The 27,898-nt window shown below is 40.7% G+C and overlaps 1 non-coding gene across 1 annotated transcript; it reads right to left on the bottom strand.

Moving 5' to 3' along the window:
* Positions 1–22,869: 22,869 nt before the first annotated feature.
* LOC148998859 (small nucleolar RNA R71) lies at positions 22,870–22,976 on the bottom strand. Its single transcript, XR_016171093.1, has one exon. It is a non-coding gene; the product is annotated as a small nucleolar RNA R71 (small nucleolar RNA).
* Between the last annotated feature and the right edge of the window lie 4,922 nt (positions 22,977–27,898).

Below are 27,898 nucleotides of genomic sequence, written 5' to 3'. Positions count from 1 at the left end.
GGCTTTCCATTTTAGAGAAAATCCATGCAAGCAAAACAATAAACACATCGAAACGCATTGAAATCTCAACCACCATCAATCTTCCAAGCCAAACAAGGAGACCAGAACCACCTAAGAAGTCTGTTACGCCCTTCTCTTATAAATAAGCACGTAGAGAGGAGTATGTCATTGCATTGATCTAGAAAAATACTAGGAGAAATGAAAGAGACAAGAGAGCATCAAGGAGCTTGCAAGTACGTGTAACTATGGCCAATTCTAGTGTCATGAAGGTTTTGTGCCTTGTTTTGGTCTACATGGTTGTGGCAGCACCAAATGCTATAGATGCCCTCACTTGTGGGCAAGTGGTCTCTCGATTGGCTTCTTGCCTCACCTTTCTGCGCAATGGAGGAAAGGTGTCTTGGGCTTGTTGCAATTCCGTGAGGGCACTCAACTCCCACTGCAAGAACCACTCCGACCATCGGGCAACTTTGTCGCTGTCTCAAGAATGCCTATAGAGCCACTCCCAGCATCAAGGGAGGCAATGCTTCAGCACTTCTCGGAAAATGTGGTGTCCACCTTCCCTACAAGATCAGCCCTTCCATTGACTGCTCCAAGTTTATTTTCATCATCTAGATAACCCCGTGAATTTTCTAATCCTTTCTATTCCGACCCTGAATCTCAAACACTTAGATATGAGAATTTGATAATGGTTAACTGATTCTTGTATGACTAAGATTCAGATTTTGTTACGTTTTTAGGGTGAGGTGAAGTGAAAGTTCTCAAAGGCGAAGAAGATCAATAGACATGTCTAGATCCGGCAATTCCACATTAATGGTAGACAATGTTAATATTTATTTTGTACAGTCACCCAAACTAGGAGATAAACAAGCAGCTCAACTGCCTTACAATTGTATGTTAGCACATTGATAACTAGAGACTTTCAAACTTGTCCACCCCTAATGTGGAATTGCCGGATCTAGATATGTCTATTGATCTTCTTCGCCTCTGAGCACTTTCACTTCACCTCACCCTGAAAACGTAACAAAATCCGAATGTTAGTCAAACAAGAATCACTTAACCATTATGAGATTCTCATATCTAAGAGTTTGAGATTCACGGTAGGAATAAAAAGGATTTGAAAAATTCACGGGGTTATCTAGATGATGAAAATATACTTGGAGCAGTCAATGGAAGGGCTGATCTTGTAGGGGAAGGTGGACACCACACTTTCCAGAAGTGCTGAGCAATGCCTCCCTTGATGCCGGGAGTGGCTTTGTAAGCATTCTTTAGACAACGACAAGCTGCCCGACGGTTAGGAGTGGTTCTTGCAGGGGAGTTGAGTGCTCTCACGGAATCGCAACAAGCCAAAGACACCTTTCCTCCATTGCGCAGAAAGGTGAGGCAAGAAGCCATTCGAGAGACCACTTGCCCACAAGTGAGGGCATCTCGCAGCATTTGGTGCTTCCACAACCATGCAGACCAGAACAAGGCACACAACCTTCAGGACACTAGAATTGGCCATAGTTACACGTACTTGCAAGCTCCTTGATGCTCTCGTGTCTCTTTCTTTTCTCCTAGTGTTTTGCTACATTAATGCAATGACATACTCCTCTCTACGTGCTTATTTATAAGAGAAGGCCGTAACAGACTTCTTAGGTGGTTCTGGTCTCCTTGTTTGGCTTGGAAGATTGATGGTGGTTGAGATTTCAATGCTTTTCGATGTGTTTGTTGTTTTGCTTGCGTGGATTAATTGTTTTGGAAGTTGTTTGAAACCCAAAAACAAAGCTGAAGGAAATCATGTCAGTTTATTGTCTGCACACTGACAAGGGTTTCCCCAAGCTACCCTACCTAGGCCTGTTCAGGCGACCCTACCCCCTAAGGTTGATTGGTAGGGGTCTCCTTAGGCTTCCCTACCCCCTACTATTTTGGGTTTGTTTTTATTTTCAATGCTTGACTTCCTAGGTTAATTCTAACTTGAATCGACAACTAATTAGGATAATTTGGGATGTGTTAGGCCATCTTTGGATTCACTTTGACAAGCTTACAATCTACTTGACAGGTGAGAAAATGAACTATGTATATTTAACATTGGACATGCATAATGACTATATGTTGTTGTTATATAGTTCTTTCATTCAATTTATTATTTGAAATTACATAGAAGCATGTCCTAGTCTTGCTATACTGAATTATGAAGTGACATGGTTGAGTTTGAGAATAATAGCATTATGTATGGACTTGACCTGAGGCTTTAGTATTGCCACAAAAAACAAAACATTAACATGACTATTCGGTTTAAATATCTAAGAAGGCTAGTTAGGCCAACATGATTAGGTAACCACCATCCCGTCGCTCCCCCCCCCCTAGAGGTATTGATGCCGAGGGACACGCGGCAGCGGGGTTTGAGTTTGTGGGTGCCCAAGACTAGTAACCAATGTGCAAATCCCTCAAAACCCTAACCCAAAAATCCATATTGTAGGTCCAAAAACTCGAGTGAGAGTAGAAGGCAACGTTGGGCCATCCAAATTGAAACCATTGGATAAGGTCTTGAACCAATGGAAGTATATGGAGATGATGCTAAGTCGGGAGTTTTGTCGAAATATGGAAGAAGATCTATCTCGGACATTGATGGACTTGGTAGATGGATCAAGAGTACAATACTAGCACAAGTAAAAGGTCCCGGAAAACCAAGTAAGACCCTTCCATAACTTAGAAAAGGACCCAAGAATGAACTAGGGCTTTCAGAACATCAATGCCACTCATGGAACAAAAGTATCAAGCTCTGGTTGCCTACCCTAGTTGCCCCAGGCGACCAACCCAGTTTCAAGAAAAAAGGGTATTTTGGAAAATTGATGTTTTTGAAGCCCTATTTAATAATTTTTTCATTTTAAAACGTGTCATTATGTTCTTAAGCCATCAGAGAACGTTAGAGCTTCTCAAGAGAACCCTCTCCAAGGTGAAGGAAGGTGTGGAAGTGTCCATCAAGTTTCCGATCGTCGTTTATCTTTTTAAAAGGTTAGTATTCAATTCTTCGTTCTAATTCTTATCTTTTTCTTGTTTCCACCTACTGATTAGAACTAGAAAAAGGTTTATACTTGCTGTTATGACCTATCTCTTCTATCCTCTTTGTTCTAGAGTGAATCTCCATTCACTCTAGATCTTCTGTGAACTTCACGGTAAGGTTTTGGAAAAGACCTAGTATAAGATCCATTAGGTTTTCATACTTTTTGTTTGGTTTGATCTCCAAACCATGTTAGACCATGATCTATATGATTTCAGACCTTTATCTTATATCCTCTTTACTCTAGAGTGAATCCCCATTCACTCTACCTCTTCCGTGAATCTTGCGGTATGATTTCGGTGAAAACCTAATATAGGATTTGTTAGGTTTTCATTCTTTTTGCTATGATTTATCTCTAAACTATGCTAGATAATGTCCTACCATGATTTCATAATTTTCTATTTAATTTCAGAGTTGTTTGGAACCAAACGAGAAGTTTCCTGTCAATCTAATCATATTATGTCTGTACACAGAGCATTGGTCATGTGCCTTGGTCTCCCCAAGCGACCTACTCAGGTGACCAAGCCTGGTTTTGGCAGATTGGTGGCTGGGTTGATTGCCTTGGTTGCCCTAGGCAACCCACCCACTGCCAAGTGGGTTGTACGTTCTCTTTTCAACTCTTAACCTCTAGGGTTGTTTTCGACTTTGCATCATCATGTTGTTAGGACTCTTTGACAAGTTTGAACACATTCGTTGATCTATTATACAAAGTTTGCGAATCGATAACAAGGTGAGGATGTTCACTTACACATAACCCTAATTCCATTCTTATTTGTTATGGAACTTGAATGTAAGTTTTCATATTGTTGTAAAGAGTTTATGAATGATTACTATGACTCTATAATTTTATAATTTAGTTGATCAATGAGTTATGCCTATTTGTTAAGTATGTGACTGTTTGGACTTGGAATGAATTGTGACATGATAATGTGATTGGATTCATATTGTAACGTGAATTTAGGTTGTGATTGTGAATTGGGGAATACCATTTGGGTGTTTCTGTCTTGGGACATCAATGGAGGTGGTACGGGACACAATCCTATGATGCCCCTTGGCGCTTTTCATGATCATTGGATGTCATGACTAGGAAATCTAGATGTGTTTGGTTAGAAACCCCATCATATGACACCCTATCGGTGTGAGTATTGATGCCGAGTGACCCGTGGTAGATGTCACGTCCACCCAACTGATACCCTATTTGGCATACCCGAGTGTGTGATCCACTGCCCCAAAGATCAATTCGAGGAAGTCAACCTCCCACATTTACAATAATACAATCAAGAACAGGACTAAATCAATGTTTGAGTATTATAAATTCAACCAGAGTGTGGAAAATGATACCAAAAGAATAAATCAAATGTAGAGTGTAGCGGAAAATCACTCTACAATAGCAGCGGAAAAGTAGCTCAAAACTTAAAAGGAAATTGCAATCAATTCCAAAAATGGAAGGAAAAGAATTAAACTAAGTCTAAACTAATATCTCTTCAAACTTAAATTAAATACGTCTAAATGTATTAGTCTCAATATCCCAGTGCCGCTGCACTAGCTTTCAGAGCATGACTAATCCCGGTACGCTCCACAGTCACCTTGGTAGTCTTCACCATCATAGTCATAACAGCTAGCACCTTGGGAGTAGTATGAGTCATCCAGGGTAATCTCATATAGTTGTCCTTCATTATCTTCAAGAACCTGAGATAAGTCTGACAACATTGTTCCAAAAAGGATGAGTTCAAAAGAACTCAGTAAGGCAGTTTATTCCACAATAACACATATAACATGATAGCAAAACATAAAGGATGCAACATGATATGAGACAAACATGCAAGTATGCTTCTAACTCTATGTATGTTGGTCTCTAGTGGCAGACATGCTTTAAGTCATAGCACCATACTCCTCTAGGTATGTCTCAAATCACTCTCCCTCAACCATCTCGTTATCTTGGGTTCCTAGGTGGTATTTGGGTTTTGCATCCCTCTCGGACATTCCATGGCTGGGATTTAGGTCACTGCTCTCTCACATTACCATTGGTCTGAGTAATGGCGCATGACAGGGTTAATCTTAGCCCAATGCAAGTCATCTACTTAGTTATATAAAGTCAGGGTTAGATACTTCCATTCCTCGCCTCTCGCGATCCTTTCCGGTATCCTTTCCACTATAGTCATCGTATCCTATGGCTACAACCAACTCGGACTATGGACTCATTAACCCTATTGGTCATCCACAAATAGTAAACGGGAAGCTCTCATGTCCTCTCACGGGTTGGTTACCCGTCTTGAGCACCCATGAGCCCAAGTCTACTACTGCAACCCTACCAATGAATGGCCCCCACAATGTGATTCATGTCCTCTCACAGGTTGGTTACTAGTATTGAGCGCCACAAATCCCCATTGCTACCACGGCGGTCTTAATTCCCTTCGGAATCGGGTCTGATGTAATAGGGTAATCCTAGCCAAACACTACTAGAAAAGCCCTAAGTATGTTAACCAATAATCAGGGAAAAAGTCAAGGGGCACTATAGGAAAGTGTCCCATACCACCTCCACTGGTTTCCATAGACAGAAATGTCAAAAGGACATTCCACATTCCCCAATTACAACTTAGGCAATCACATTCCAAATCAGTCATTCATAACCAAAACTGATAAATCATCACATAGGGAAATAAACAATCATTCATAATCAAAATAACAATTGAATCACATGAGCAAGTCCTACTATCACATCCTCCTAGCCGGTACCCTAACTGGCATACCCAAGAGTGTGATCCACAGCCCGAAGATCAGGTATCGAGTAATCAACCTCCCACATAAACAATAACATAATCATGAACAATAATAATCGATGTGCAAAAGATAAACCATAGATCCAAATAAGGAAAGAATGAATCATATATAAATCAGAGTACTAAATATAATCAGAGTGTCTAAATCAGATAAGTAAAGTGAGGCAAAATCCCACTCTACAACCAGCGGAAATGTAGTTCTAAAAGAGAAGAAACAGGATAGAATCTAATCCCAATAGCAGGTACAAAAGGTAACTAAATTGTTCGCAATCTTATAGACAATATCCCTATAAGTATAAATCTCATAAATGGCACAGGGGCGCTTCCACTCTATGGTCGGACTAAGCATCGTACGGAGCATAACCACTCGCGGGATCTTCAGTGTAATTGTCGTAACCGCAATCACTTTCCTGGAGATATGCCTCTTCTCCTTGCGCTTCTTCATACAAGCAGTCATGATACTCAGAACCTGTAGAGTAGTCTAACAAACATTGTACAAAAGGAATGAGTTTCAAAGAAACTCAGTAAAGCAGTTAAATCCATAATAACATAAATGGCAGGATTACAAAACAAACATATATGCAATGTGGTATGAGACAAACAATGAATGTATAAATCTAACTCTATGTATGCTGGTCTCTAATGGCAGACATGCTTTAAGTCATAGCACCGTACTTCTTTAGGAAAGTCTCATTCACTCATCATCAGTTGGTAATGGGTCCTTCATCCCTCAGGATATTCCATGACTGGGGTATAGGTCACCACTCTCTCACATCACCATTGGTCTAAGTACCGGCGCATGTCAGGGTAAAGCCTAGCCAAATGCAAGTCTTCTACTTAGTTACATCAAGTCAGATCCAGATATGTCCATTCCTCACCCCTGGCGATCCTTTCCGGTATCCTTCACACTAGAGTCCTCATAGTCCCTGACTACGGACTCATCAACCCTATTGGTCATCCGCATATGGTAAACGGGAAGCTCTCACGTCCTCTCACGGGTTGGTTACCGGTCTTGAGCGCCCGTGAGCCCAAGTCTAACCATATGCAACCCTACCGATAAATGGCCCCCACAATGTGATTCCTGTCCTCTCACGGGTTGGTTACCGGTCTTGAGCACCCATGAATCCCCATTGCTACCACGGGTCATTCGGTCTCAATACCCCTCCGATTAGGGTCTGACATAACGGGACATCCTAGCCAAACACTACTAGACAGTCCTAAATATGTCATCCAACAGTTTAGGAAGGTGTCTAGAGGGCATCTCCGGAAACATCCCATAATATTCCTGTAGTAGTCCTAGGACAGAAATGTCAAAAGGACACCTCTCCTTTCCAAACCATACTTAAGCATACACAAGCATCAATTCATAACATCACATATATGGTAACTTCATATATGGAAAGAAATCAATAATTACAATCAACTTGTATATAACTGGTAAGTAAATCATACATGAGTCAATTTAATATAAACAAGTAATGCTACTGATATCAAGACAATACCACAATAGTATAACATTATAAGAATCTAACTAAAGAAATAAATTAACAAGATTCAAATATAGAAACTAAGATATGCAATTTATGTTGTTAAAGAAGTAACCATCCTTACCTTTTATAACTTGCAAAGAAATCCTAAGATATCAAGTAAGATCTTGACAAACTTGAGAAGAAGGTCCTAAACAAGTGTATACAACATATTAGGAAAGATCCCTAACAGAAAAGATATCAAAACATCCAAAACCGACCAAATCTGGAGTTGCTGTACTCATTGGTCGATTGGATTGGTCTCTTGTCCCGATCGACCAATCAATCGACCAATGGAGACAGTGGCCTACAAAATCAGAGTTTTAAGAATAAAGAACCGAATTTGGTGGTTCAAAAGGGTACTAAACAAGGGGTAAACTACATTGGTAGTATCCTAACATATAGATGACCTCAAAACACTAATCGAATCAAGTTTTCAAGTTACAAATTAGGAAACAAAAAGTTACCATAATTAGATCAATCATGGTTCTTGAAGAATTCAAGATAGAAATCATAGACAAGAACAATAGGAGAATGAATCATTGATTCTGGTAAAGATATCATGGAAGGCATACTTAGATCTTCAAGAAAATAGACCTAAGAGCATAAATCTAAATAAGGAAACAAAACCTACCATAGATGTAACTATCATGATTCTTGAAGAAAGCATGGTATGGTAGAAGAGAAACAACTAGAGATTGATAGATCATGGATCATGTAAAGAAAACACAGCGATTGACTACTAATATGATCAATATAATAGATCTAAGAAGATCAGAATTTAAATCAAAAGATGAACAAAGACAAGATCATGATTTGATCATGATTCCTTCAAAAGCTTGCAATGATCATGGTTAAGATCATCGCATTAGCCATTAATCCTTAGGAAGATCATGAGGGACAAGTTCAGAGATGTTTGCAACAGAGAATGCAGCATCTCCTCTACTGTCTCAACTCAAAAAGGAAAGAAAACAAGGATAAAGAAGAAGAAGAGAGTGTAAACATACCTTTTTGTGTAAGAACAAGAGTTTTGACGAAGATCCGTCAAGATAAACACCAAGGACGCAAGGGAGATGACTTGCAGAGGCCTTTGGTTCGTTCCAAAGAGTTTGGAGGCAGAAAATACGAAGTAGACTCGAGATTGGACTTAAATAGAGCAAGCAAGACCTAATTACCAAAGACAGAACCCATTGGTCGAGTGGATTGGTCGACTGGTCCCGATCGACCAATGAGTCGACCAATCGTTCAAACAACTTCTAAACGGGGAATTGAAGGCCCAGATCAAATCCAACCCTAAATGGGTTTTGCACACATACCAAGTGACTTACCTAATAGGTAGAAATGCCTTCAAACCATGATAGAGAACACTCCAAGTCCATCAACTAATCCGATCTTCATCAAGATTTAGTTTCCATAAATAGAACCTCATCATCAACACTCATGGATTCAAAGCCAGACACCAAGTCCTCCACTGGGATGGCCCAAAGCTGACTTCTTACTTTACTTGGGTCACTTTGGACCTACAAATAACAAAGTTTCGGGTCAAGGTTAGGGCTGGGTTTCACATTCTCCCCCCCTTAAAGAAATTTCGTCCTCGAAATTGAAAGCGTACTGTGCTTCCAAAGAGGTGAGAAACTTCTCCTTCATATCTTCTTCCTTCTCCCAAGAAGCTTCTTCAGGGGTATGGTTCTTCCACCGAATCTTCACCAAAGGGATGGTGTGGTTCCAGTTGCTTGTCCTTCTTATCCAAGATTTCGGCCGGCTCTTCATCGTAGGTCAAATCAGCACTAAGTCCTTCAGGTGCTTGTTGCAAAATGTGTTCCGGATTCTCTATGTATTTCCGGAGCATCGAAATATGAAACACATTGTGAACACCGGCAAGAGGCGGAGGTAATGCTAATCGATACGCAACAGGTCCAACCTTTTCCAAAATCTCGAAAGGTCCAATGAAACGAGGGCTAAGCTTTCCCTTAACATTGAATCTCATCACACCCTTCATTGGTGAAACCTTCAAGAAAACTTTCTCTCCAACTTGAAATTCCAAATCGGTCCTCCTCTTATCAGCATAAGATTTCTGTCTTGACTAGGCAGACTTAATCCTTTCTCTTATCATATCAACCATAGCACTCGTAGCTTCAATCATCTCAGGACCTAAGACTTTTCTTTCACCTATTTCAGTCCAGTACAAAGGTGTCCTACAAGTACTTCCATACAAAGCCTTGAATGGAGCCATGCCTATTGTTGCTTGATAACTATTGTTATAGGCAAACTCAACCAAAGCTAGGTGTTCATCCCAATTACCACCCATATCCACCACACAAGATCTGAGCATGTCTTCCAATGTCTGAATTGTCCGCTCAGATTGTCCATCAGATTGTGGATGATGAGCTGTACTCAAGTTCAATTGGGTTCCCAAGGCCTTCTGCAAACTATTCCAAAACCTTGAGGTGAACCTAGGATCACGATCAGAAACAATACTCAATGGCACACCATGCAGGCGAACCACATTATCCACATAAAGCCTTGCTAGCTTATCCAGAGTATGAGTGATCTTCATAGGAATGAAGTGGGCTGATTTGGTCAACTTATCAACAATCACCCACACGGTGTCATTGCCTTTACTTGTCCGAGGCAAGCTAGTCACAAAGTCCATAGAGATATCCTCCCACTTCCAACTAGGAATAGGAAGGGGTTGAAGTAATCCAGATGGGGGTTGACAAACGGCTTTCACACGTTGGCAAGTCTCACACTTGGCAACAAAATTATCGACATCAGCCTTCAAACCAATCCACCAAAAATGTTCCTTCAAGTCCTTGTACATCTTGGTGCTTCCTGGGTGTATAGTAAAGACTGACTGGTGTGCTTCCTTCAATATTTCCTTTTTAATTTCTTCGCTTGCAGGCACGCACAGTCTTCCTCCAAACAATAAAGCACCATTCATGGATATACCAAAGTCGGGGTCTGACTCAGGATTCGAAGAAATCTTCTCAACTTTGATCAAAAGTTCTTGATCAGAACTTCTGCGAGGCAACAATCTTATCTCTAAGGCCAGATCTTGCCGTCATGGCAGAAAGAATAAAATCATAATTCTTAGGGACAATTTCCAAATCAAAGCTCTCAATAGAAGACCACAATGGTAGACTCAAAGCATTCAAATCCAAAGTCTTCTTCTGGTTCTTCCTACTAAGAGCATCAACAACAACGTTTGCCTTCCCAGGGGTGATCTTGAATATCACAATCATAATCAGAGACTAGTTCCAACCATCTCCTTTGTCTCATGTTCAACTCCTTTTGGGTAAAGAAGTATTTCAAACTCTTATGATCCGTGAAAATGGCAATCTTCTCACCGTAGAGGTAATGTCTCCAAATCTTCAAAGCAAAGACAACAGCGGCAAGTTCTAGATCGTGAGTGGGGTAATTCCGCTCATAATCTTTCAATTGCCGAGAAGCATAGGCTACGACCTTGCCATGTTGCATCAGTACACAACCCAATCCAATCTTTGACGCATCGGTAAAAACTGTCATACCACCGGAACTATCAGGTATAGTCAAAACCGGGGCACTCGTCAATCTATCTTTCAACTCTTGGAAATTTTTCTCACAGGCGTCAGACCAAACAAACTTCTCTTCTTTCCTGGTCAACTTAGTCATAGGAGAAGCCAACCGAGAAAAGTTCTCTATAAACCTTCTGTAGTAACCTGCCAATCCAAGAAAACTTCTTATTTCCATTACCGACATCAGTCTTTCCCAATCAGCCACAGCTTGGACTTTTTCAGGATCGACACGAATACCTTCAGCTGAAACCACATGACCAAGGAATACTACTCTCTTAAGCCAGAAATCACACTTGCTAAACTTGGCGTACAACTTCTTTTCTCGCAATCTTTGCAAAGTGAAACTTAGATGGCTTGCATGCTCTTCTTCGCTCTTCGAATAGATCAAGATGTCGTCGATGAAAACAATCAAAAACTTATCAAGCACATCGTGAAATACTCGGTTCATGAGGTCCATGAACACCGCAGGAGCATTGGTCAATCCGAAAGGCATGACCCTAAACTCGTAGTGGCCATACCGTGTTCGGAAAGCTGTCTTGAAGATATCACTAGACTTCACTTTCAATTGGTGATATCCGGATCTCAAGTCAATTTTTGAGAACACAACTGCACCTTTCAACTGATTGAAGAGGTCATCAATTCTGGGCAGCGGGTATCTATTCTTGATAGTCAGCTTATTCAACTCACGGTAGTCGATGCACAGGCGCATACTACCGTCTTTCTTCTTGACAAACAAGACCGGAGCTCCCCAAGGTGATACACTAGGTTGTACGAAACCTCTATCAATGAGCTCATTCAACTGGTTTTGCAACTCTTTCAACTCAGTAGGAGCCATCCTATACGGAGCCTTAGATACCGGAGCGGCACCAGGGACGAGATCAATAGAAAACTCGACATCCCTGTCTGGAGGCACTCCCGATAGATCATCAGGGAAGACATCAACAAAGTCACAGACAACCCTGACTTCATCGACTCTTTTCTCCACTTTACCCTTGCCTTCGAGATGAAGCATCATCCACTAGGGCATAGACTTGCATCGGTCAGACATGCACCTTCTTACAAACCCTTCTTTTCTCACCAAGAAATTCAAAGACCGGACTTCCACAAATATGGAACTGAATCTTCTTTGAGGAACAAAGAAACACAGCTTTGTGGGCTGTTAACCAATCAATTCCCAAAATAACATCGAAGTCCTTCATATCAAGAAGTACAAAATTGGCTTCCAAGTTCTTCTCACCAATCAACACAGGACATTTAACTAACCCTTTATCTAGTTTCACAACAGGACCAGTAGGTGTACTAATCAATAAACAACTAGACAACTTCTCGGGGATTAGGTCGGTCTTCTTGATGAATGCGAGATGACATGAACGAATGAGATGCACCCGTATCAAATAAGACAAATGCAGAAATAGAAGCAACTAACAATGTACCTGTAATCACTTCATGGCTTGGATCCTGCTCAGCACTGGAAATACTGAACACTCTACCAGAGGGAGGAGTAGGAGCACTCTTCACCACTGGAGCGAGGCTGCTTGGACGGGCCGCTTCGGACGGGGCATGAGCCAAATGACCAGCTTGCTTGCGGTAAAAGCAAACGGGATTGCTTTGGGTCCAAATGGGGTAGCTGCAACGGGGGGGCTTCGAACAAATGGCCTAGGATTCGCATTCACGGGCCTAGCACTTGCACTCACTTGGTGGTCGGTTTCCGCCATCTTGTCTAAACGGCCGGGCTGCTGAAAACCCGAGTTCGACCTACACTCCTAGGCTGAAAAGTAGGAGTGGGGTAGGGTGTAGATCTCGGTGGTACAAAACGCCGATCATTACGATCCACCAACCCAGGGTTCCTTGGCTGCCAGGGCCTTTGCATACATGCATTCTCCTTCTCTGTTTCTTCCAACTTCTTCGAGTTCTGCACCACTTGAGCATAGCTCACTATAGGCTGGACTGTGAGGTAAGCTTTAATGGCGAGGCGCGATCCTTTGAAGAACTTCTTCGCTTTGGCGAGATCGACCTTCAGGAGAATGCGGAGCAAAGAAATGAAGCTCCCCAAACTTCTGTTGGTACTCCAACACAGACAAAGATCCTTGTGTGAGAACCATAAACTCGGCTTCCTTCGCATCTTTCACCGCCTCGGGGAAATAATTCAAGCAAAAAGCTTCTTTGAACAACTCCCAAGTTACAACTCCTGCATGCAAACCTTCCAAAACAGGCCGAGTGGAGGTCCACCATGCATCAGCTTCTTGTTGGAACTTCGTTCAACAAACAGAATCTTCGAGCTTCCGAGCATTGCAGATGTCAGAAAGCCTTCTCCAACTCACAAAGCCACTTGTTAGGAAACAAGGGATCCTTGGTAACTCCAGTGAAAGTGGGTACTTGCATCTTCAGAAAACTCTCCATCAGGCGAGTATGAGGAGTTCCAGCTAAACCTCCTGCATTCAGGACTGCGGGATGTGGATTCACATTAGTACCAGTTCGAGTCTCATTATGCAGAGTCATGAAACCCGCCAACATCTGGTTGAACTGAGCTGCTTGCTGCTGCATCATATTGCCCATAATATTGGCAATATCACGAAAGCTTCCAACATTCGGGGCACCGGGTATCTCATGGGTACCACTGATCAACATTAGGTATCTCACCACCTCCATGAGGTATTTCACCATCTCCCTGACCACTGGATTCACCCCGATTCACCACGCCCACTTCTCAGAGTAACCATTCTACAAAAACTGGGAACATCAAAATACTGAATTTCGGCATTTCAACATAAAGCACAAGTCCAAATGATTTGAAAACTTAAATCATGCTTAAATATATCCATATAGTCATCAAACAATAATTCATAAGGCAAAAATCACATTTTCCAAAAATTCAGCAGAAAATGAGGTCTCTGTGTCCATTGGTCGAGTGATTGGTCGACTGACCCAGTCGACCAATGAGTCGACCAATCAAGACAAAATACGAAAATTCGCATTATAAGCCTCATTTCCACCTTCCAACTTCATTTTATCCTCTTTCAAAGGTGAGAGAGCTCTAGGGAAAGTCTCCAAAGGTTCTTCCAAGTGCTCTTGAGGTGTTTTGGTGCTTCAACAACAACACTTCAACACACAACCATCACAAACAAGGTAAATCTTTCATTCCTTCTTCCATTTTCATATTCTCATGCTTGCATTTCAACAAAACCATGTTTTGCTTGTATCCAATGCTAGAAATCATGCTTAGGAATACTTAGAAACATATTCCCTAGGTTTTAAACACAATGCCATGCATAGACAACAAGTTCTAACATATTGGTGTTCATCTCGCAACGTTTTCATACCGAAATTGTTAACTTTAGAAAATTTTCGTTTTCTCACAAACCGCTTGAAATTTTCGCACGAAATCAAATGCTACATGCTCAAGATGATATTGTAGATAGGTCCATAAAATTTGATTTAACAAATTTCAACTTTTCAAAAAATCCAATTTTGACCTAAATTGCAAAATCCCCAAATTTTCCTTCTTGCTGAATTTTTCGCTTTAATTCAAGTTTTCGATCGATTTTCTTCAAACAAACTTCATAGACATGAAATTCCAAGTATTGCGCACATGCTAGTATGTTCAAATCAAATTTTCCCCAAATTTGAAATTTTTCAAAAAATTACGAAAATACCCTTTTGGCTTAAATCTTAAAGTAGCACTAACTGGAAATGTCTCTTGTCTCTTTCACAGATACACACTATGCAGAGGGGAGGGCGAGGACGAGGTAGAGGTCGTGGTCGTATTGTAGGGGCACTTAGGGGCAGAGGTCAGGTTCCTTCAGAGCCTAGACAGGAGGTTCGGAGACCGGACATGTTCGACACACCTCAGGCCGAGTTTTTGTACGAGGCCTACTTCAGTTACTGCAACATCGAGCTGGGACGTCTACTTCACCTACGCCAGCTCAGAGTCTTCAGGATTCGGCAGAGATTCGACACGTTGCAGTGGACACATCTCTTCATTGAGGATCTGCCGGTATACCCGGAGCTAGTGAGGTTGTTCTTCAGCAACCTTACTTACACAGAGGAGGCTCGAGGTCAAGGTCATCCACTTAGACTTGTCCTCAGGATCAGGGTCTTCCAGACTCAGATTCGCTTTTCCACCCGATCACTGGCTGAGATCTTGCAGGTTCCTTACTATCCACAGCAGTGTGTGGGGATACCTGCGGGAGCAGATTTGGACAGCTATCTGATGCCGCCGTATGAGCTACGCGAGATATGCTCCACACTATGGGATAGTCGTCGATGCTTCACTCCGTGGACCAGCGAACGGATGAAGGATTCTGCATGGATTATCGGTCGCATAGTCGGCCGAAACATTATGCCGAAGGTCGGACATCACCATCGGGTCACAGTGATGGAGGCCTTAGTCATTTACCGCATCTACATGGGCTTCGAGATCGATCTCTCCTACATCGTTCAGCAGGTCATCTTTGGACTTGGTTCTGCGGCCTAGCATGCGGAACCTTTGCTATGGGAGGCTACTGACCTTGATCTTCAGGCATTTCGGGGTGAGTTTCGAGGATACACCAGTGGACACTGGTTCACAGGGATATGTCATCGGGACTCGGACCATTCGTCAGATGAGACTGCAGCAGACTGTGAGATCTCCTGGTCCGGAAGGTGAGGATGATGAGGAGACAGAGGATGAGGATCAGGAGTCAGAGGATGGAGGAGAGGATATCGGTCCTGATAGTGATGATCAGGCCGGAGACGATACAGAGATGCACGAGGTTGGGCCAGTGCATCACGAGTTTCCTTCATCGCACTTCGAGGAAGGTGGCCCCTCTCATGCAGTTCCAGAGACTTCAGATCTTGGGGCACAGATGAGATCGATGACTTCAGCTAGAGAGGATGGAGGTCAGACAGGAGCAGATGTATGAGAGGATGGAGTCACGACAGGATAGGATAGAGCATCAGGTGACTCGGCTAGCGAAGGAGTTCGGAGCATACGAGAGATCGGAGGAGATCACCTAGATAGACTGTACCCTAGGGTTTTCATTTATGCATTTCAGATGTAATCGTTGTAAAAGCTTTTGAAATTAATGAAGTTCATTTTGTTTCACTTAATTATTGTATATTATGCACCTTTCTTTTATTTGCATTAGTGACATTTGCTTAAGTATAATTATGGTATGCTATTCAGAAATGTTTTGTTATGCTTCATAGGTTAAGTTTCTAATCCAAGTGTTCTATTATTCACTTCTAAGAGTAGAGGAGTCATTTTAGATGTATGACTCAGGAATGTTCCGTTATTGTCTTTTGTGGTTAGGATTTCCTCGAACCTTGGGCTCTGATACCAATCTGTCACATCCTCCCAGCCGGTACCCTAACTGGCATACCCGAGAGTGTGATCCACAGCCCGAAGATCAGGTATCGAGTAATCAACCTCCCACATAATCATGAACAATAATAATCGATGTGCGAAAGATAAACCATAGATCCAAATAAGGAAAGAATGAATCATATATAAATCAGAGTACTAAATATAATCAGAGTGTCTAAATCAGATAAGTAAAGTGAGGCGAAATTCCACTCTACAACCAGCGGAAATGTAGTTCTAAAAGAGAAGAAACAGGATAGAATCTAATCCCAATAGCAGGTACAAAAGGTAACTAAATTGTTCTCAATCTTATAGACAATATCCCTATAAGTATAAATCTCATAAATGGCACAAGGGCGCTTCCACTCTATGGTCGGACTAAGCATCGTACGGAGCATAACCACTCGCGGGATCTTCAGTGTAATTGTCGTGAATCGCAATCACTTTCCGGAGATATGCCTCTTCTCCTTGCGCTTCTTCATACGAGCAGTCATGATACTCAGAACCTGTAGAGTAGTCTAACAAACATTGTACAAAAGGAATGAGTTTCAAAGAAACTCAGTAAAGCAGTTAAATCCATAATAACATAAATGGCAGGATTACAAAACAAACATATATGCAATGTGGTATGAGACAAACAATGAATGTATGAATCTAACTCTATGTATGCTGGTCTCTAATGGCAGACATGCTTTAAGTCATATCACCGTACTTCTTTAGGAAAGTCTCATTCACTCATCATCAGTTGGTAATGGGTCCTTTATCCCTCAGGATATTCCATGGTTGGGGTATAGGTCACCAATCTCTCACATCACCATTGGTCAAAGTACCGGCACATGTCAGGGTAAAGCCTAGCCAAATGCAAGTCTTCTACTTAGTTACATCAAGTCAGATCCAGATACGTCCATTCCTCGCCCCTGGTGATCCTTTCCGGTATCCTTCACACTAGAGTCCTCATAGTCCCTGACTACGGACTCATCAACCCTATTGGTCATCCGCATATGGTAAACGGGAAGCTCTCACGTCCTCTCACGGGTTGGTTACCGGTCTTGAGCGCCCGTGAGCCCAAGTCTAACCATATGCAACCCTACCGATAAATGGCCCCCACAATGTGATTCCTGTCCTCTCACGGGTTGGTTACCGGTCTTGAGCGCCCATGAATCCCCATTGCTACCACGGGTCATTCGGTCTCAATACCCCTCCGATTAGTGTCTGACATAACGGGACATCCTAGCCAAACACTACTAGACAGTCCTAAATATGTCATCCAACAGTTTAGGAAGGTGTCCAGGAGGGCATCTCCGGAAACATCCCATAATATTCCCGTAGTAGTCCTAGGACAGAGGTGTCAAAAGGACACCTCTCCTTTCCAAACCATACTTAAGCATACACGAGCATCAATTCATAACATCACATATATGGTAACTTCATATATGGAAAGAAATCAATAATTACAATCAACTTGTATATAACTGGTAAGTAAATCATACATGAGTCAATTTAATATAAACAAGTAATGCTACCGATATGAAGACAAGACCCACAGTAGTATAACATTATAAGAATCTAATTAAAGAAATAAATTAACAAGATTCAAATATAGAAACTAAGATATGCAATTTATGTTGTTAAAGAAGTAACCATCCTTACCTTTTATAACTTGCAAAGAAATCCTAAGATATCAAGTAAGATCTTGACAAACTTGAGAAGAAGGTCCTAAACAAGTGTATACAACATATTAGGAAAGATCCCTAACAGAAAAGATATCAAAACATCCAAAACCGACCAAATCTGGAGTTGTTGTACTCATTGGTCGATTGGATTGGTCTCTTGTCCCAGATCGACCAATCGATCGACCAATGGAGACAAGGGGCCTACAAAATCAGAGTTTTAAGAATAAAGAACCGAATTTGGTGGTTCAAAAGGGTACTAAACAAGGGGTAAACTACATTGGTAGTATCCTAACATATAGATGACCTCAAAACACTAATCGAATCAAGTTTTCAAGTTACAAATTAGGAAACAAAAAGTTACCATAATTAGATCAATCATGGTTCTTGAAGAATTCAAGATAGAAATCATAGACAAGAACAATAGGAGAATGAATCATTGATTCTGATAAAGATATCATGGAAGGCATACTTAGATCTTCAAGAAAATAGACCTAAGAGCATAAATCTAAATAAGGAAACAAAACCTACCATAGATGTAACTGTCATGATTCTTGAAGAAAGCATGGTATGGTAGAAGAGAAACAACTAGAGATTGATAGATCATGGATCATGTAAAGAAAACACAGCGATTGACTACTAATATGATCAATATAATAGATCTAAGAAGATCAGAATTTAAATCAAAAGATGAACAAAGACAAAATCATGATTTGATCATGATTCCTTCAAAAGCTTGCAATGATCATGGTTAAGATCATCGCATTAGCCATTAATCCTTAGGAAGATCATGAGGGACAAGTTCAGAGATGTTTGCAACAGAGAATGCAGCATCTCCTCTACTGTCTCAACTCAAAAAGGAAAGAAAACAAGGATAAAGAAGAAGAAGAGAGTGTAAACATACCTTTTTGTGTAAGAACAAGAGTTTTGACGAAGATCCGTCAAGATAAACACCAAGGACGCAAGGGAGATGACTTGCAGAGGCCTTTGGTTCGTTCCAAAGAGTTTGGAGGCAGAAAATACGAAGTAGACTCGAGATTGGACTTAAATAGAGCAAGCAAGACCTAATTACCAAAGACAAAACCCATTAGTCGAGTGGATTGGTCGACTGGTCCAGTCGACCAATGAGTCGACCAATCAGTTCAGCAACTTCTAAACAGGGAATTGAAGGCCCAGATCAAATCCAACCCCAAAGGGGTTTTGCACACATACCAAGTGACTTACCTAATAGGTAGAAATGCCTTCAAACCATGATAGAGAGCACTCCAAGTCCATCAACTAATCCGATCTTCATCAAGATTCAGTTTCCATAAATAGAACCTCATCATCAACACTCATGGATTCAAAGCCAGACACCAAGTCCTCCACTGGGATGGCCCAAAGCTGACTTCTTACTTTACTTCGGGTCACTGGACCTACAAATAACAAAGTTTCCGGGTCAAGGTTAGGGCTGGGTTTCACACCTACTATAGTTATAGTAATTACAGCAGCATTGTAACTATAAGAAAGTCATGAAAATAGTAGTATGATTATGCAATTCGAATCAAATATAAGCAAACATGCATTTTAGGTTATTTGGGAACAAACGTCCTTACCTTAGTTAATCTCGAAAAACTCCGGAGAAAAGGATGAGGATAGGTCCAAAGTTAACAAACCCTAAACAAACATAGGTTAATCATTAAGAAAAAATCCTCGAAGATTGGAAGTGAAACGAATCAAAACAGGGTAGACCTTGTCAGTGACTCAGTTGGTCAGTCAGCTTGGTCTGTCAAGCTGATTGACCAAGGTGATCGACCAAGCCTATTCTGTACGGACAGAATCCCTAATTTTTATCCAAAACTCAACTTTCGGGGCTCGAAACACTCCGAACTCTTAAGGGAAACTCTAAAACAGTAAACTAAGACTATCTACAATAGATTAGGCATCAACAATGATCATTAGAGTAGAATTCTAATTTAATCAAAAACTAGATTTTACTGAAATCAATCAGTGAATTCTACTGAAAGACTAGAGAGAATGAGAATTCACTCTAGAAAGAAAAGAACAGTAGATCTTAGATAGAAATAATCATGGGAATGAATTTAGCATGCTTTAGAAATCGAAAACCTAGAATGGATATTCAATCATGAAGATCACACTTGATTTCCCTTCGAAATCATCATGTGGAGATTCACAAAGTCATAGAGTATATGGAGATCCACTCTAGGACAGCAGAAATTGGAGGATCAATCATGGGAATGACATAAGATCATCCTCCTAATCACATTGAATAGAAGAATTCAATAGGATAGTAGATGAAGTGTGAGTAGAGTGAATACCAACCTTAAGGAAGAATATTTGCAGAAAAGCTTTGAGGATTTGATGAGGATCTTCCACAATTCCAATGTGAGTGCTTGAGAGAGGCTTCCCACGTTCTCCAGAGGCTTAGGAACATATTGGGGCTGATTACCACGATGTTCTAATATAAAGAGCATCAAAAACCCTAAAAATCAGAATTTACAAAACAGCCCCTATCTCTATTGGTCTGTCATGTTGGTATGTCAGGTGATCGACCAGGGTGATCGACCAACCCTGACAGCAAGGCCAAAAACAGGGTTTTCAAGCTCCAAACCTCAAAATTCCAAGGGGGCTTCTCCCAACTCAAACAAGTGACTTACCTAGCATTGAGGGACTTTCCAAAACATGTCCAACTAGCGCTCAAGTCCATCCATTAATCTCTTCATCACGAAGATGCAGTTTCTTGTCCAAATCAGGTAAGGTTTCCATATAGGGAACTCCATCATCAATATCCATGGGTTTTGGGTCAAACACCATGTCTTCCACTGAGATGGCCCACAAATGCCTTCTACCTTCACTTCGGGTCTTTGGACCTACAAACAAATGGATTTCTGGGTTAGGGTTTGGGCTGGATTTCACAGTAGCAATGTGGGGTGTGGGCGCTCAAGACCGGTAGCCAACCCATGAGAGGACACAACCACATTGTAGGGGCCATTCATTGGTAGGTCGCATCATAATAGACTTGGGCTCATGGGCACTCAAGACTGGTAGACAACCCATGAGAGGACATAAGAGCTTCTAGTACATTATATGTGGATGACCAATAGGGTTAAGAGTTAGTGTAGTCTAAGCTGGTTGGTGCCATTGGATACGATGACTATAGTAGGAAGGATACCGAACCAATTGTGAGAGGCATGAGGGGAAGTGTCTGAACCTAGGTTGATGTAACTTAGTAGATGACTTGCACTGGGCTAGGTATAACTGATAAGCATGCATTTACCATTATTTATTTGATTTACTTCCCCATACTTATTTAATTAAAGAGACCTAATTGAGTATTTTTGTGTATTTTTCAGGAATAAGGTGATTTTGGTTATTAGAGATAATATGGAGTAAAGTTGGCAAATATTTTAGATATTGGTGGATTTTAAATCATGGCATTCAATCTTTCTGCTCAAAAAATCATGAAAAGTGAGATCTTAGCCAAATTGGAAATAGGTGGAGGTCTAAGGAACAAAATTGGTAATAAATCTGAAAATCGGGTAAACAACCCTACCTTCAGTATTTTGGGCATATCTCTCTCGTATGAGCTTTGATTTCAATGATTCAAGATTCTATGGAACTATATTGAAAATATCTACAACTTTCTAGTTTTGAGGTTTTCCAAAATACGAAAGAATAAAGGTCAAATCGACGGGTAAAGAAAGGGGATTCATTGTGTGCGGGAGACATAAAAGAGAAGCCAGCCACATAGAAGAGAAGAAGACGGCGAATGCGGCACTCATCTCTCATTGCTGAAGAAGAAGACCATCCCTAATTTACTTTGAAGTGTAGAGTTATATCGGTTAGGGAAAAGCATTGGGGATTCGAAATCCCAAAGATCTTCACATATTCATAGTTAACATTTTTGCATTAATTAGTAGATTTAGTTTAAATTTAGTTTTGTTGAATTCAATCTTAGTGACTTAGCCTTTCAGTTCCCCATAGTTCGACCCCGTACTTTCTGCTTGCTAGATTAGTATAGGATATTATTTTTGATTGGTTAACGACACGATCAAATTTTGGTGCCGTTGCAGGGGAACCAAAGCACGGTTGCTAGGATTGATTTTTGTCAATTAGGCATAATTTTTAGAGTAATTTTAGTGTTTTTAATTTTTTATTTTTCTTTGCTTATTTAACTAATCTCTTTTTCTTTTGTTTTGTAGGTAACTACAAGAGTAGCGATTCGATAATTAGTTTAGGTTGTTATCTTTTCTTTCTTAGATATAATTGTATTTAGGACTTTTCAATTGTAATATTTGCATTAGATTGGGTTGTTTAGGTTAATTTTTAAAAATCTCCATCCCTCAGATCCCACATGTGTAACTTTTGTTCGACAGATCACGTGGATTGCGCTTCAGGTACGTCCTAAACTCTCCCTTTTGCTATAGTTATTTTCTTTTAATTTTACTTATTTAGCTTATTCTTTTTTTTTTTATTCTTCTGTGTGTATGCATGGTCGTCGGTCCCTAAACCCTGAGTTGACTCCACTTGACTTAGAGTTAGAAGAGACTTTGGCCAACCTTAGAAGGCAAAGAACCATGGCAAACTATGAGCCTCCAATGAGGCCCTTGAGTGAGCATTTCATTCCTACGATATATACTCCGGTTTCTTGTATTAAGTTGCCTAACATAGAGGCGGCTCAATATGAGATCAAATCTAGTGTGATTCAAATGCTACCATCTTTTTATGGACTTGCCAATGAAGAGCCTTATAAGCACTTAGATGAGTTTTTAGAGGTGTCCTCCACGGTTAAAATTCAAAACCTCTCAGTTGATGCTTTAAGGTTACTTCTTTTCCCATTCTCCCTTAAAGATAAAGCTAAGCATTGGCTTCAGTTTTTGGACAATGTTAAAATTTCTACTTGGGCAGAAATGCAACAGGAGTTCCTTAAAAAGTTCTTCCCCATTGGCCGTACCAATAGCATTAGGAGAACGATAACGAGTTTCTCCCAACAAGAAGGAGAACAATTTCATGAGGCTTGGGAAAGACTAAAAGAATTACTTAGAAAGTGCCCCCACCATGCTATTCCTAAATGGCAATTGGTTCAATGTTTTTATGATGGCTTTAGAGGCCGACATAGGCAAATGGTTGATTCTTCTTGTGGTGGGACTTTCATGCACAAGAATGAGAATGAAGCATGGGAACTTTTTGAGACCCTTAGTGAAAACTCCCAACACCATGCTTCAGCAGCTAGGACTGAGATTCCATCCATTGGGCAACCAAAGAGGAGCGGTCTCTATGAGATAAATCCTACCATTGAGATGAGCACTAAGGTTAACTTGCTATCAAAGAAATTGGACCATCTCTTGTCATTAGGACAACAAACCCCATCTCCACTTCCTACAAGTTTCTCTCCACCTAATCAGATTGAAGCATGTGTTTTATGTTCTAGCCTATCCCATCATGTCACTAATTGCTATTTGGCTACACAATACCTTGAGTTTGTTAAGGAGCATACACATTTGGCCCAAGGAGTCTCTAAATTTGGCAATGATCCATATTCCAATACCTATAACCCAGGATGACGAAACCACCCTAATTTTTCATGGCGAAACTCAATGCCCAATCCCTCTAATCAAATGCCTTATAGGCCACCTCCATTTAATATGCACCAAAATGCCTATAGGAATGAGCAACCATCATCTTCACAACCCTCACATAATTCATCATTTGAGGATTAGGTACTAAATGCACTTAGTGGATTAGAGCAAAACACTCAATTGTTGCATTCCCATTCTCAGTCCATTAACAAATTGGAAACTCAACTTGGTCAACTAGTTGATGCCATCAGTAGGAGGGAGGTTGGTTAGTTACCTAGTCAACCAATAGGTAACCCTAATCATAAAATTGGGTCTAGGAAAGAACAAGTCCAAGCAGTCTCGTTTGTGACACGTAGTGGGAAGGAATATTATGCACCTTTGCCTACTCCTAAGCCATTGCCCATTGATCTTGAGAGTCGAGAAGAGGTTGATTTGACCCATGAGACTGGCAATGATGCACACAAGCCTAGTAAAGAAACACCACCTGTGAGTATTCCCCATCAATTTCCTTGTAAGGGGTTGCACATTCCGATTGTAGAGGGTCCTACTCCTAAATCTTACACTCCCAAAGCCCCCTTCCCTGAAGCTCTTGAGTCCTCAATTCCAGATTCTAGAAAGAATGCTAAGATGCAGGAGATGATTGATTTATTCCAACAAGTTCGTATCAATCTCCCACTATTAGATGCTATCAAGCAAGTCCCAGCTTATGCTAAGTTTCTAAAAGATTTGTGCACCCAAAAGCGTAAGTTGAAGACTCAAACACCTAAAACTGTGCACCTAACTGAATCAATCAGCTAGGTAATTTCCAACCAACTGCCCCCTAAACTTAAAGATCCAGGTACACCTTTAATTTCATGTGTCATTGGAGATTTATCCATAAGTAAAGCATTGCTTGATTTGGGAGCCAGTGTGAATATTTTACCCGGTTCAGTTTATGATAGGTTTGGTCTAGGAGATTTGAAATCCACTGATGTGATTCTACAATTGGTAGACCGTTCAATCAAACGACCCCGTGGGCTACTTGAAAACGTTTTGGTAAAGGTTGAGGATCTATATTTTCCTGTTGATTTTTTGATCCTAGATATGGACAATACAACTACCAATAAGTTACCACCTGTCATTCTTGGACGGCCATTTTTAGCCACTGCGAATGCTTGCATCAATTGTAGATCGGGTGTCATGAACATACCATTTGGCAATAAGAAACTTAGAGTCAACATCTTCAATGCATCCTTAAGCTCAAATAGGGGTGAAGAGTGCTTTGCAATTAACTTTATTGATGAGGTAGTGGTTGATTATATTCCAAACATGCTTATTGATGATCCCTTACAACATTACTTGCTATTTAGGGAATCTAACCTAAATATTGAGGAAGTCAACACATTGTTGGACTCTTCCACTTCTTTGGAGTAGTCACCATTCACATTTAGATTTGGGCTTCCACCTCCATTGGCTGCTTCTTACTGAGTCTGGCTGAAGACTCTAAACTTAGCGCTTTATGGGAGGCAACCCATATGTTTAGATATTATTTCTTGTTCTTTTTCCTTTATTTTGTTTGTTTGTTGTTAGGTTTTACTGTTGTGTGCTCTATCATGAGTTCAAACATCGGGTACACTATTTCCTCTATTTGCTTTTATTATTTTTTTTTGCATGCACTGAGGTCATTGCATAATTTAAGTGTGGGGGGGGGTGTCAACTCGAGTAAGACTTGTTGATAGTTGGTAGAGCATTGTAACAAAGATAAAAAGTGCCCAATTTTTTCTGGCTTTGGTAAGATAAATGTTTTAATTCCTTGCTTAGATACAAAATGAGAGTTTAAGTGTTTTAGAAATCCCATCTGATGTAATGAACACCCTCTTGAGAGAATATTAATGGGTTTTATATTTTGAGACCGAGGTTGAATCGGAAAATAGGAACTCCAGGTAGTCCAAAAGGTTTGACCATCTAGTTATCTTGTATTGCCTTGTGCTTATGGTGACAAGTTGAGACCGATTTTAGACTATTTAAATGTGAAGTGAATTGAAGTATAATGTGAAAAAAAAAATGCTAAAGTTTAAAGGTTAGACCTCCTTCTTAGTAACCGGGTCTCGGTGTCACCAACATCGTGCTTCGCGTCAAACAGTTGGGGTGTCTTTGGTCCAGTCTTGGCCTGTAGCCTAGTTGGCTTGAGTAAGTAAGTTCGAGGGGTATTCTACACCTAGTCCCTTAAGGCCATCTGGCTTGAGAGCGGCTGACCCAACACTTGTTACATAGGCCATCTAGAAAGCTTAAGAGGCAAGACATTGCACGGACTAGAACTGTGACCATTAATGAAAGTGTCACATCCACCCAGCCGGTACCCTATCTGGCATACACGGGATGTGATCCACAGCCCCGAAGATTCATAGTTCAGAGACCACATCAGCCACATAGACAATAAAACAATCATGAACAATCAATATTAAGCTACAATCAATAAAATAGAATTCAGGAATAAGATATCAAGGATAATCAGAGTGCGGAAATAAATATCAATTCAGATAAATTAAGAAGGCAATGGGCGGAATCCACTCCACCAAGCGGAAGTGAGGTCAAATTTTAGTTAAGTACAAGTCTCAAGTTATGAAGATAAGTTAAAGTCATTACAATTCTTCTAAGTTTAATTATCACAAAAAGAAGGGGTAACTGTAACATCCAGCCCAAACCTAGCCCGGACACCCTATTTATTTTGGATAAAGAAAGACTGGTTGAATGTTAGACCTTAAAAGTTGGACTTTAATTTCAATATTATTATCTTTGAAAACCTTAGGAAGCCATGTCAGACCTTTCCCTTAGGGTAGATCTGTAATGTCTGGCCTTATCCTAACCTGGACCCAGCCCGGGACCTATTATGTTTATAGGTCCGAAGACCCAAATTGGGGGAAAATATACTTGTGGACCCTTTTTTTTGTTGATTTGGTGTCGGAACCCAAGCCTGTGGACATTGACGATGATGCCCCTCACTTGAGGGCATTGTCAGTGTTAGTTTTGAATCTGCGCACCTAAGAGGGGTGAATTAGTTGAAATACCAAATGAAATCCTGTGCTCAATACGAATATATTTCCTAAAACTAGACTTCTTGATAGACTTTTAGGAGAAAACCCCACTCAATTTGACCCCATATAGCCCTCCAAATCCCTGTCCGAAGTTGCTGAACTGTGTCTGGAAAATCCTGCTTGCGCATCAAAGAAGGTGAGCTTAGTTGGTGGACCTAATGACCTCAAATTCTTGATCCAAAGGTATTTCTGGAAACTAAACTTCTTGATTGACTTTTAGGAGAAAACCTCACTCAATTTGACCTTGTATAGCCCTCCGAATCCCTGTTCGAAGTTGCTGAACTATTTCTGGATTTTCTGCTGAAACCTGTTACCTGTTTTGGTCGATGCTCTTTGGTCGATACCATCAACCAAGGACCATCGACCAAAGTTGCCCAGAATCAAGAAAAAGATGCTTTTTGGATATTCCTTCATCTATTTAAGTGAAACCTCGACCCTAGAGCGATATTTCACTCATTTCAACACCTGAGAACGTGGGAAGGCTCCTCTTATGCTCCTCTTTGGCTTGGGTGATGATCTTCTACAAAAATCATTGTCTCTTTTCTCCAACTATCATCTTTTAAGGTATGATTCTCTCTCTTTCTCTCTATTCTACTCACTTCCCTTCTTCTTTTACTGATGAGACCATGGCCAAGGTGCTGCAACCTTGCAAACACCTTGCCATGGACGTCTCTTCCCATTTATACTTGCTTTTCCTTCATTCTTGCTATGCTTCACTTGCATCTTGATCCTTACATACACATTACCATGATTCCTTGCTTAACAACTTGATTTCTTATACTAAACTGAGATGTGGAGTATGATTAGTCTAATCTCTGGCTTGAAAATGATTATAATCATGTTCCTAACCTATTCCCCAACTAATTCTCTAGCTTCCCTTTCAATTACATCAATTTCTCATGAATGCTAGGATTCTTGTCTTTAGAACATAGGACCTCAATTTGGGGGTTTTCATTTGGACCATTGGATTGTGATAATACTTGCTAGGTAGTGTTCTTACATTGTTATTAATCATCCCTCCAAGTTTCAGATCGATCCAAACCCCGGAAGACCCATTTCGGACCAAAATCCCCAAAATCCACTATTTTGTCCCGAAGATAATTTTGGTCGATCCTTTTGGTCGATACCATCAACCAAGACCATCGACCAAACTTGTTGCTGACAGCAACCTTGCTCTGTTTTGATCCGTTTGACATCCGATCTTCCCGACTTCTTCTCTAACTTATTATTGATGTTTGTTTAGGGTCTTAACAATTCTGTTGGACTAATTCTTGGTATTCTCAATTCATCATCAACTCAACCTAAGGTAAGGATGGTTATCTCCATAAACATAT

The sequence above is a fragment of the Hakea prostrata genome, unplaced genomic scaffold (genome assembly GCF_041222555.1).
Source record: "Hakea prostrata isolate BN-2017 unplaced genomic scaffold, UWA_Hpros_2 contig_108, whole genome shotgun sequence".
In the NCBI taxonomy this organism is placed as follows: domain Eukaryota; kingdom Viridiplantae; phylum Streptophyta; class Magnoliopsida; order Proteales; family Proteaceae; genus Hakea; species Hakea prostrata.
Note: the sequence above shows the minus strand (reverse complement) of the source record. Positions and strands in the feature narration are given on the sequence as shown.